General features: G+C 45.0%; 1 protein-coding gene across 1 annotated transcript in view; it reads right to left on the bottom strand.

Moving 5' to 3' along the window:
- LOC149462352 (beta-1,4-galactosyltransferase galt-1-like) overlaps nt 1-2,290 on the bottom strand; it is a 62,263-nt gene extending 59,973 nt beyond the window's left edge. Inside the window, exon 1 of the mRNA XM_089677065.1 lies at nt 2,177-2,290. The gene's annotated coding sequence lies outside the window, so the exon portion shown is untranslated. The remainder of the gene's footprint in view (nt 1-2,176) is intronic.
- Between the last annotated feature and the right edge of the window lie 10,133 nt (nt 2,291-12,423).

Genomic DNA, 12,423 nt, shown 5'->3' with positions numbered 1-12,423 from the left:
ATGAACTTCTCCACTCTCTCATATCTCCATGAGAGCATGCAGTACACTCAGGGACAAAAAAGAGAACATAATGGTGCAATACGTTTTTTTCATTTATCTCTTTAATAAAAAAAGGTATAAGGAAACTCACAAACAAGGTGTCCAACAGACACCAGCTTCAATCGCAAAACAAGGTGAGATACAGTTACCGCTCACCGCGGATCTCTCCCATACAGCACGGAACAACAAGGCTCTCTAAAGTCCGCATCGAGTATGCCACGCCCAACCGGTTTCGTCACACCGACGTCATCAAGGGGCATACTAATGACACTGGGCAGCAAGGGGTTAACATCTGGGGAGATCAAAGGGTTAACTGTGTGCTGTGTGTGTTTTACTGTGTGCTGTGCTTTACTGTTTATGGACATTGCTTTGTATTGCTCTGCTATGCAGAGCAATACAAAGCAGTGTGCTGGAGCTGATAGGAGAGAGATCTGTATTGTTTACATACAGACCTCTCCCCCATCAGTGATACTCGGCAATCGCCAGGTTCCAGCGGGAATTCACCGGCTGGGACCCAGTGATCGACAGCTGAAGCCACCAATGGTGGTGATGGAAGGGAGCACGCCCGACCCTACCCGGAGATACAAAATCAGGTATATATATGTGATTTTGTGCAGCCCTATAATATATTTGTCAGTACACAGCTTTCAAGAGCCGATCACGACACTTCATGTGAAATTATCCGAAGAGACAAGCACAAACATTTTCTCGTAAGATAACAGATAATGAACGATTTTTGGTTTAATCAGTACTGTATTCATTCGTAAAAAATCGAGTTACCAAGACTGCGCATACTCAGAAACAAGAGAATACATTACCATACAACACAATACATTACATCACTTCCAAAGTTGTATTCTGTCTCACGAGAATTCTCCTAACTTTAGTAACCTCATCATTTTTGATATGAGACTAGCGCGCAAAAACAAAAATACAGACGATCATTCTTCTAATATCCTCATGTACTGTGTATTCTCGTGTGTACTAGGCATAACAAATTCCTCAATTCACACAAGTTGGATGGAGGAATCCCCCCTGCCAGCTATTCAGACAGCGGCAGTCATTGCTGTTAGAATACAATGATCAGCGGCTGCAGGCACTAATCAAGAAAAATTTCCCAACTTGTGTATGGTTCCCTTCACTCAGAAACTGGGTGTATCTTTTTGAGTGTGAACAGTCCTGGTGTGTATCCCAATTTACAGAAAGCAGACCTGAATTTATTCCATTGATCCCTATAGACCCCCTTAAGCCTAGAACACACTACCATTTTTTTTTTTATTCAACCCAGCAGGATGAACGAAAAAAAAAACCCTGACAGCTCAGGGGGAGCAGCTGCACTACCTTTCCAATGTTAGTATAGCAATCTTCCTGGGCTATTGTGCTCAAAAAGGGGAGATTACCTCCCCAACCAGAACACTCTGGTCAGCGCTCTTAGCCATTCGCTTTTCAGTCATGTCCGTTTGACAGAAGCCGGCTGAACAGCCAGCTTCTATTGGATCGGCTGCCGTACACATGTGCCTGAATGTCAGCCAATTTCTATTGAACCTGCCGATGCCGCCCGACATTCAGCCCATGTGTGCTAGGCTTGAAAGTGTTATGCCACAGAGAAATCAGAAAAGGATTTATTCCAGAGTGACCCTCGAGTGATAACAGAAATGGATTTATTTTCCAGGATTTGTACACAGAGCACAGCGCCAATATAATATCGAATGATTATTACTGATGGAACCTCAATGAGCCATGATTGATAGGACCAGACATACTGGGGTTTCATTTTCTAAAACTGCACAGAAACCAATCAGCTTCCAGATTTTATTGCTAAAGTTTATTTAAACAAGCTGAAGTTAGAAGCTGATTGGCTGCAATGCACACAGCTGCACCAGAGTTTGCCCTCTCCAGTTTTAGTAAATCCACCCCACAGTGACTCCCCTACCCATCACTCTGACCAGCAAGAGAGCCTGGCAGTCCAGAAGCTGGATGAGTCTGTCCTGGGAAGACCAGCAGAGGTCCCCCAGCAGAGCTCTCCTGTCTCTGGGCAGCGGAGCTCCGGATTTGTTTCAGACTCCTAATCCCCCCACTGTGAGCTCCCCCCCCCCCCCCCCCCCCCACACACACACACACATACACACACACCAACCTCAGCAGAAGGAAGAGACTAGATCCCAGAATTCAGAAGAGATTCTCTATGAGATCTTCATCAGCTCTGATCCCTGATCCATGTCAGTGGAGATCTCCAGTCTGTACAATGCTGCCAGTCCAAGGGAGGACCAGACTCCGCCCGGGGAAGGCAGCACTGACCGGGGACCACCACTGGGGGAGGAGGGGGGGGGGTGGACTGACACTGGAGGCAGAACTGACATCAGACCAACACTGGAGACAGAACTGACACTGAACTGACACTGGAGACAGAACTGACACCAGACCGACACTGGAGGCAGAACTGACACTGGAGGCAGAACTGACACTGAACTGACACTGGTGGCAGAACTGACACCAGACCAACACTGGAGACAGAACTGACACTGAACTGACACTGGAGGCAGAACTGACACTGAACTGACACTGGTGGCAGAACTGACACCAGACCAACACTGGAGACAGAACTGACACCAGACCAACACTGGGGACAAAACTGATACGGGACCAACCCTGGGGACAGAACTGACACCGGACCAACACTGGGGACAGAACTGACATGGGACCAACCCTGGGGACAGAACTGACACCGGACCAACCCTGGGGACAGAACTGACACCGGACCAACACTGGGGACAGAACTGACATGGGAACAACCCTGGGGACAGAACTGACAACGGACCAACCCTAGGGACAGAACTGACACCGGACCAACACTGGGGACAGAACTGACACGGGACCAACACTGGAGACAGAACTGACACCGGGCCAACACTGGGGACAGAACTGACACCATACCAACACTGGGGACAAAACTGATACGGGACCAACCCTGGGGACAGAACTGACACCGGACCAACACTGGGGACAGAACTGACACGGGACCAACCCTGGGGACAGAACTGACACCGGACCAACACTGGGGACAGAACTGACACCGGACCAACACTGGGGACAGAACTGACATGGGAACAACCCTGGGGACAGAACTGACACCGGATCAACACTGGGGACAGAACTGACACCGGACCAACACTGGAGACAGAACTGACTCCGGGCCAACACTGGGGACAGAACTGACACCAGACCAACACTGGGGACAAAACTGATACGGGACCAACCCTGGGGACAGAACTGACACCGGACCAACCCTGGGGACAGAACTGACACCGGACCAACACTGGGGACAGAACTGACACGGGACCAACCCTGGGGACAGAACTGACACCGGACCAACACTGGGGACAGAACTGACACCGGACCAACACTGGGGACAGAACTGACATGGGAACAACCCTGGGGACAGAACTGACACTGGACCAACACTGGGGACAGAACTGACACCGGACCAACACTGGGGACAGAACTGACATCGGACCAACCCTGGGGACAGAACGGACACCGGACCAACGCTGGGGACAGAATGGACACCGGATCAACACTGGAGACAGAACTGACATCAGACCAACACTGAGAACAGAACTGACACTGGAACAACACTGGGGAGAGAACTGACACAGGACCAATCCTGGAGACAGAACTGACACCGGACCAACATTGGGGACAGAATTGACACCGGACCAACCCTGGGGACAGAACGGACACCGGATCAACCCTGGGGACAGAACTGACACCGGACCAACCCTGGGGACAGAACTGACACCGGACCAACCCTGGGGACAGAACTGACACCGGACCAACACTGCAGACAGAACTGACACCGGACCAACCCTGGGCACAGAACTAACACCAGACCAACACCGGGGACAGAACTGACACCGGACCAACACCAGGCACAGAACTAACACCAGACCAACACCGGGCACAGAACTGACAGCGGATCAACACCGGGGACAGAACTGACACTGGAACAACACTGAGGATAGAACTGACACTAGACTAATTCTGGGGACAGAACTGACACTGGACCAACACTGGGGACAGAACTGACACCGGACCAACAATGAGGATAGAACTCACGCTAAACTAATTATGAGGACAGAACTGACACTGGGCCAACACTGGGGACAGAACTGCCACTGGACCAACAGTGAGGACAGAAATGACACTGGAACAACACTGGAGACAGAATTGACACTGGACCAGCAATGGGGACATATTGACACTGGACCAACACTAGGGGGTAAAATGACTCTAGAGCACCAGTGGGGAATTAATTGACACTTGAAGAACCAATGCAGACAAAAATGACATAACATTGGGGCAAAACTGAAACTGGAGCACCACTGGGAACAGAACTAAAAAGGCAGCATCATTGGGGGCAAAAATTACACTGGAAAACCACTGGGGGTAGAACTGATTCTCTATGAACCTCTGGGGATAATAATGACACTTTACCAACACTGGGGGAAGAACGGATACTGGAGCACTACTAGGGCAGAGCTGACATAGGAACACCACTGGGGGTAGAGCTTACTATAGAGCATTTTGATCAGTTATGGGGAAAGGGGGGGGGGTCTGGAGGGCTGAATAGCTTCAATAAGTGGCAAGGTTTTTGTGATGTAGCTCCTAATACATGAGACTCCTTTTAATAGTATACAGAGGAGAGAAGAGTTGGGCATCAGACTTAGCAATCTCTCCACTGTAGCGATATAAGAAGCCAGTGGCTGATTTTATCTGCTAATATCCATTCTAAAATGAGAATTTTGTCCCAATTTTAGGGTTTAGAGGTCTAGAATAAGACAAGTCTATTAGGTTGTGCCATGAGTAACAATAATAATGTGGACAAATATCATATACTAGCTGATAGGCAGCAGCTACATTTGGTTATACTGTATGTGGCTTTGGAACAAAGAAAATTGACCTTATCAATCGATTTTGCAGTAGCTTTTGCTTCTTTTAGAAATATATATTTGTACTGTTTTGTTGTGCATGTACAGGTAATGTAGAATTATAGCTTAATAATTATGTAGAAAGGTGAACACAAAGGGGTGATTGCAGACACTTCTATGTGGGCACTGCCCTGTTTTGGGGCAAGGAGAAGGCTGCCTTTGGTTTAAATGCAAGAGCAGAACCCCCTATTACTTTACGCCAGGAGAAGGTAGGTGCAGATTAGGATGGGTTAGGGTTACCTCTTAAAGCTCAGCTCTAAGCAAATTATAAGTAAAAAGTGTAACATCATCAGCACTGCCCCCCCCCCCCCACAGTATCTCATTTCCACCACTAGATGTCCATATCTTGTTAGTTTGTTTTCTTTTTCGTTCAACCCTCTGACTGAAAAAAAAAAAAAAAACTATCTATGGCCAGCTTTCCTGACACAAGCATGACTGTATACATGCATACATATATTCACCCCCCCCCCCCCTTACCCAGCACCCAATTACAGGCTTGGTTATACCAAAAATTAAACACCCACAAAGAGGCAGCATTCACTTGTTTGACTCGTCTCAGCCAGTTGTGCTGGGGAAGCCTCTCCCATTTACAGGTTCCTGTAGTGTTGGGCTTGATGTTCAAGTTGAACATAAGTTGGATGGAGCTAGCGGTGATGTCATCGCTAGCCATGCCTATTTATTTACATCTGACCTGAAAATGTCAGACCTGTTATATTGCGGTGAGCGCTCAGCAAGTCCGGACGGGTCGGCAGGCGTCAGTTTTTTTTTTTTATTTCAGCGAGTCAGAGTCATCATGACAGCGCTGGGCGCCATAATTGACAACGATGGAACCATTTTGTTTGGCTTTTTTTTTTTTTTTTAATTAAAAGACTTGTCAAAATCTGTTGTTTTGTTTGTTGTTCAATTAAAGGAATGTTTAAAAAGACTGGACTCTTTATTTTTTACTGAATTTAACCCTTTAGTGAATGAATAGGGGTAAAAGTACCCTTTACCCATTCACAAGCGGGGGCAGCATCAGGGTGCCTCCTTATTTATAGGGGCACCCTGATGCTAATGACCGCCCCTGCCCGCAGACCCTACAACCACCGGCCAGGGTTGTGGGGAAGAGGCCCTTGTCCCCATCGGCATGGGACACCATCCCAATGCCAAGGGTATGTGGCCTGGTAAGCCGTGGGTGGGGTGGGGGGGGCGCTCGATCGTCCGTCCGTCCCCCGCTTTTCTGCCCTGCCAGGCCTGTGCTCAGATCAAGGGTCTGGTAGGAGTTTAGCGGGGATCCCACACTATTTCCCCCCTTTTTTTGGGGTGGGGTTCCCCTTAAAAGTCCTACCAGGCCTAAAGGGCCAGGTATGGTTTTAGGTGAAACGCCATACACTTTTATTTTTTACTGCGGAGTCCCTCCTAACCTTTCTACCAGACCTAAAGGGTCTGGTAAGGAATGGGGGGGAGGGCCACACTTTTTTTTTTTTTAAATGTCAGTCCTGCTGCAGCAGGTTCTATACATTGTACAGATGTGCAACTTCGCAGGTAGTTTAAAGGGACACCCCAGGCAAGATATTTAAAGGGATTTTTCTTTTTCTGTGCTTTACTTTAAGCAATGTAAAATTACTTCCCCTTTGAATAATTTTTTTTCACCGATTCATGTTCTTTAGGGCAGTACCCGAGTCTCCATACCCCTTTTATGGCTAACAACTTGCATATAAGCCTTCAAAATGGGCTCTTTAGAATTTACAAGTTCGAGTCCCATAGACTTGCATTGAGTTCGAAGTTCGCAGTCAAACGTTCATTTGGTTCGAACATTCGACTGCAAACCGAACACGGGGGTGTTCAGCCCATCACTAGCGGTTATAGGTTTTTGGTCTCTAGGGTCTACACAAGTGCCTCTTCCACCATGGCACCACATTTGGAGATCCATTGGACACCATGCTGCCTATGCAACTCAGGCAGTAAGGCACACTTTGGTGTACAAGACCACAGTACACAATGATGTTATATTCTATTAAGAGTTGCTTGCAGGCATGTGCTGTTATGTATTTTACTGCTCAAAGCAGGCATCACACATTTGAATCCTTGTTGGCTTGTTGTTTGTCTACAATTTCTGTCTATTTTTGACTTTGTCAGTGCCCTGCATATAGAATATTATACAGTGCCTTGAAAAAGTATTCATACCCCTTGAAATTTTCCACATTTTGTCATGTTACAACTAAAAACGTAATTGTATTTTATTGAGATTTTATGTGATAGACCAACACAAACTGGCACATAATTGTGAAGTGGAAGGAAAATAACAAATAGTTTTCAACATTTTTTTACAAATAAATATCTGAAAAGTGTGGCATGCATTTGTATTCAGCCCCCTTTACTCTGATACCCCTAACTAAAATCTAGTGTAACCAATTGCCTTCAGAACTCACCTAATTAGTAAATAGAGTCCACTTGTGTGTAATATAATCTCATTATAAATCTCAGCATAATCTCAGTATAAATACAGCTGTTCTGTGAAGCCCTCAGAGGTTTGTTAGAGAACATTAGTGAACAAACATCATGGAGGCCAAGGAAAACATCAGACAAGTCAGGGATAAAGCTTTGGAGAAGTTTAAAACAGGGTTAGGTTATAAAAAAAAATCCCAAGCTTTGAACATCTCACGGAGCACTCTTCAATCCATCATCCGAAAATGGAAAGAGTATGGCACAACTCCAAGCCTACCAAGACATGGCTGTCCACCTAAACTGACAGGGCAAGGAGAGCATTAATCAGAGAAACAGACAAGAGGCCCATGGTAACTCTGGAGGAGCTGCAGAGATCCACAGCTCAGGTAGGAGAATCTGTCCACAGGACAACTATTAGTCATGCACTCCACAAATCTGGCCTTTATGGAAGAGTGGCAAGAACAAAGCCATTGTTGAAAGAAATCCATAGGGAGTCCTGTTTTCAGTTTGCGAGAAGCCATGTGGGGGATACAGCAAACATGTGGAAGCAGGTGTTTTGGTCAAATAAGACCAAAATTGAACTTTGTGGCCTACAAGAAAAACGCTATGTGTGGCAGAAAATTAACACTGCACATCACCGTGAACACTCCATCCCCACCATGAAACATGGTGGTGGCAGCATCATGTTGTGGGATGCTTTCCTTCAGGAGGGACAGGGAAGCTGGTCAGAGATGATGGGAAGATGGATAGAGCCAAATACAGGGCAATCTTACAAGAAAACCTGTTAGAATCTGCAAAAGACTTGAGACTGGGGTGGAGGTTTACCTTCTGGCAGGACAACAACCCTAAACATACAGCCAGAGCTACAATGGAATGATTTAGATCAAAGCAAATTCATATGTTAGAATGGCTCAAAGTCTAGACTTAAATCCAACTGAGAATCTGTGACAAGACTTGAAAATTGCTGTTCACAGATGCTCTCCACCCAGAGACATACCCAAAAAGACTTACAGATATTTATTTGTAAAAATGTTTGATACCCATTTATCATTTTCCTTCCACTTCACAATTATGTGCCACTTTGTGTTGGTCTATCACACAAAATCCCAATAAAATAAATTTACATTTTTGGTTGTAACATGATAAAATGTGGAAACTTTCAAGGGGTATGAATACTTTTTCAAGGCACTGTAGCTAGTGTCTGTAGTTCTAAAATGCATAAACTGAGATTTTCAGATGTCTGTAATTTCTTACATAGCTAAGGCTTCTTCCTATGGTGCATTAAAAGATAAGTTCACTTTATTCAAACAAATTAATAGATGCACATTTTTGCAGGTAAAAAATTGTGCGTTTATTATTATTTTTTTCTTGGGAGCCTGTAAAACATTGCATCCGTGATCAGCCTCAGAAGCAGTTGGCCAGGTGTGTCACCCTTCCAACAGATGATGCATTGTACTTGGACAAGACAGTGGATATGAAAATAAAGAAAATCTATACTGCCTTTGGGTAGTGTTTTGTGGGCCAGTGTCGGAGCTCACTGCAACACCCAAGTCAATTTCTATCTTGGCAGAAAGGTGGCAGAAGAACTTTTGGCACTATCAAAATTGGGATTAATCCCAATTAGCTGCTAACACCCAGTGGGTGTGCAAAAGGAAACAAGATATGGAGGCGTTAAGGACCTGAAGAGGGCTATAGAAGAGAATAGAAGAATCCATAAGCATTATTTTTCATTTGCCTGTATCCATGTCTGCTCTTACCTAGGAGTAGCAAGATACATTTAAGGGTTTATGGACTCAAACTTGTCCAGTAGATATCAGGTTGCAGGAGTTTGTGCAAATATGGGCAGAACATGTTCAGGAACCATGGAACCTGTTAATAGTGCAATAAGGACATTGTTGGGATTTTCTTTCCCATTCTCCAACCAACTTAATTCCCACCAAGGTTCCTTGAAGAAATCAAAGCTCCAGACTCTATGCACATATTACCAAATGCTGTTACAAGAGAGCAATCTTTCCAATTCATATGACAGCTTTTTGGCTTTTTCACATACCCATTCTCCAGAACACTACTTCCATTCATTGCCACCTTGCATGACAAGGGTTACAGGGGTTCCAATACTTGAACAACATCCTGTTGATAGCTAGATATCCACAAGTTTCAGACTCTCATCAAGTTAGATGGCTCGTCAACTGGGAAAAGGCCAGCTCATTTCATTACAAATAAGGACATTTGTGGGAGCAGTCCTGGACACTCAGAAGAATACTGTACAGTTTCCCTCAATAAAGGCAAAAGTAATAATATTCCACTTGGGATAGGTTATGGCTCTTATCCTGTCTGTGGTGTTGAGGTGATAAGGAAGTTGTTTGCAATGATCCATGTGGTCAGATGGGTTCTCTGGAGACTGTGAGCATTATAAACAGGATTAGTAAAAAAAATAAGTCACTTTCTGTACCAGAGAATCATGTTGACCCCACATATGAGACAGTTGCAACAGATAATAAGAATTTCCTGCAAGTAGGCTTTGGTATGGGCTTAGGTGTTAGTTGGGTCTCGGTCCTGTCCTCACTTCCTGGGATACAATGGCTGTCTCATAACCTGGTGAACCAATTCTTAAAAGGCTGTGCAAGAGTTCACCCTCCAAGAAAATTGTTCATTCCCTATTGGAGTTTACAAATTGAGCTGGAGATGTTGTCTCATCCTCCATCAGACTTCCTCAATATGGAAAGTGACGTTGAAAGCAGTTTTTCTTACAGGTATCATGTCCAGGAGGAGGATATCAGATATCCAAACATCAGGCTGTAAACCACTTATTGCTAACATTTTCCAAACAAGGTTGTTATAAAACCACTTCATCAGCATCATGCAAAAATATTACCATCTGGCTCAGGACATTGTCCTTCCAGCATGTCCAAAGTGAAACATCAGAGTCACCACAAGCATTGGATGTGGGCACAATGTTTAAGTAGTACATGGAGTTCACCTCTTCCAGAAGGTCTGGCAATTAGATTTTTAGTGGAAACAGAAACAAAACCTCTGCGCTCAGAGACCCAGATCAGAAAGCAGCAGGTTGAACCATATATGAAAGTTCATTCAGTGGCAATTCAAAGGTTGTGCAGTTCTAACTCAAGGCTGGAGAAGACCAATAACAGCTGTAACAAAGAACAAAAACAAAAGTGCACCAACCTTGCTCGTTACCTCTGTGAGTAAAGGGTAAATTTATTAAGTTAAGATGTATACTCACCATAGTAGCAATATAAAAAGCATATAAAAATCCAACATCAGCAGACACGTGCGGGTCCCATATAGAGGGGAGACTCTCAGGATGAAGTTGACGCATTTCGAAGGGTGATCCCTTCTTCCTCAGAGCTAGTCAGTCTGAGAATACTATCCTCTATATATAGCACAAGGCCATATGGGCAGGACATTCACATCATGGGGGGGTGGGTAGACAGTGTCACAAAGTCACAGAGCAAATATAAATAAATACACACATAAACATGACCATAAAACCGTGCTCAGAAAAAGTCTGTGTGTGCATATGCAATATATATATATATATATTTATATTTATGTAAGCTCGAAAGAGTAGGGCCCTCTTACCCCTTGTGTGCTGTTTGATGTTACTGTACTGTTTCATGTATTGTCCCCCCTCTATTGTACAGCGCTGAGCAAACCCTTTGGCGCTATATAAACTCGATAAATAAATAAATAAATAAATAAATGTATATATATATACACACAGGTGAAACTCGAAAATTAGAATATCGTGCAAAGGTTCATTTATTTCAGTAATGTAACTTAAAAGGTGAAACTAATATATGAGATAGACTCATTACATGCAAAGCAAGATAGTTCAAGCCGTGATTTGTCATAATTGTGATGATTATGGCTTACAGTTCATGAAAACCCCAAATCCACAATCTCAGAAAATTAGAATATTACATGCAATCAATAAAACAAGGATTGTACATAGAACAATATCGGACCTCTGAAAAGTATAAGCATGCATATGTACTCAGTACTTGGTTTGGGCCCCTTTTGCAGCAATTACTGCCTCAATGCGGCGTGGCATGGAAGCTATCAGCCTGTGGCACTGCTGAGGTGTTATGGAAGACCGGGATGCTTCAATAGTGGCCTTAAGCTCTTCTGCATTGTTCGGTCTCATGTCTCTCATCTTTCTCTTGGCAATGCCCCATAGATTCTCTATGGGGTTCAGGTCAGGCGAGTTTGCTGGCCAATAAGGCACAGTAATCCCACGGTCTTTGAACCAGGTTTTGGTGCTTTTGGCAGTGTGGGCAGGTGCCAAGTTCTGCTGGAAAACTAAGTCAGCATCCCCACAAAGCTCATCTGCGGAAGGAAGCATGAAGTGCTCCAGAATCTCCTGGTAGACGGCTACATTGACCCTGTCAGAGCCTGGGATTGAACCTGGGCCTTCTGCGGTGAGAGGCAATGTTTCTTCTCACTGAGCCACCTGGAATGCGGGACAGCTCCCTTGACAATTCTTTGGATGATCCTGCCATGGACCTGTTTGTCTTGAACCTTGAACACTTTGCTCCTCCCATGAACTTCCTATAAAAGCCATGTCCATACACTTCCTCCTTGCCAGATTATTGTGCCTTCCCAGCCAATATCCTGCTCATCGTTCCTGCTGCTGTCTACATCTTCGTTACCGACCTTTGGCTTGCTACTGACTACGATTCTGCCTCATCCTATCTACTACCATTTGTGACCGACCCTTGGCTTGTGACTGACTCCGCTTCTGTTTGATCCCTAATCTGTTTGATCCGCTTTTGGTTTCCAGCTTGTTCATTCCCTGGTGGGGTGATCCTGAGCTCTGCGACCTGGTTTTAGCACACAGCCAAATCCATCTCCATCATTAGGAGCTCTGGGGAAAACTGGTTAATACTTAGACCCGGCACCTCAAGTGAGCCTGCATCATTCCCAGGGTGATCCTCTGGTGTACCAATCC

The sequence above is a fragment of the Staurois parvus genome, unplaced genomic scaffold (assembly GCF_062004578.1).
Source record: "Staurois parvus isolate SC_StPar_1 unplaced genomic scaffold, SC_StPar_1.0 ptg000176l, whole genome shotgun sequence".
NCBI classification, from domain to species: domain Eukaryota; kingdom Metazoa; phylum Chordata; class Amphibia; order Anura; family Ranidae; genus Staurois; species Staurois parvus.
The sequence above is the reverse complement of the archived record's forward strand: the minus strand, read 5'-3'. Positions and strand labels throughout refer to the sequence as shown.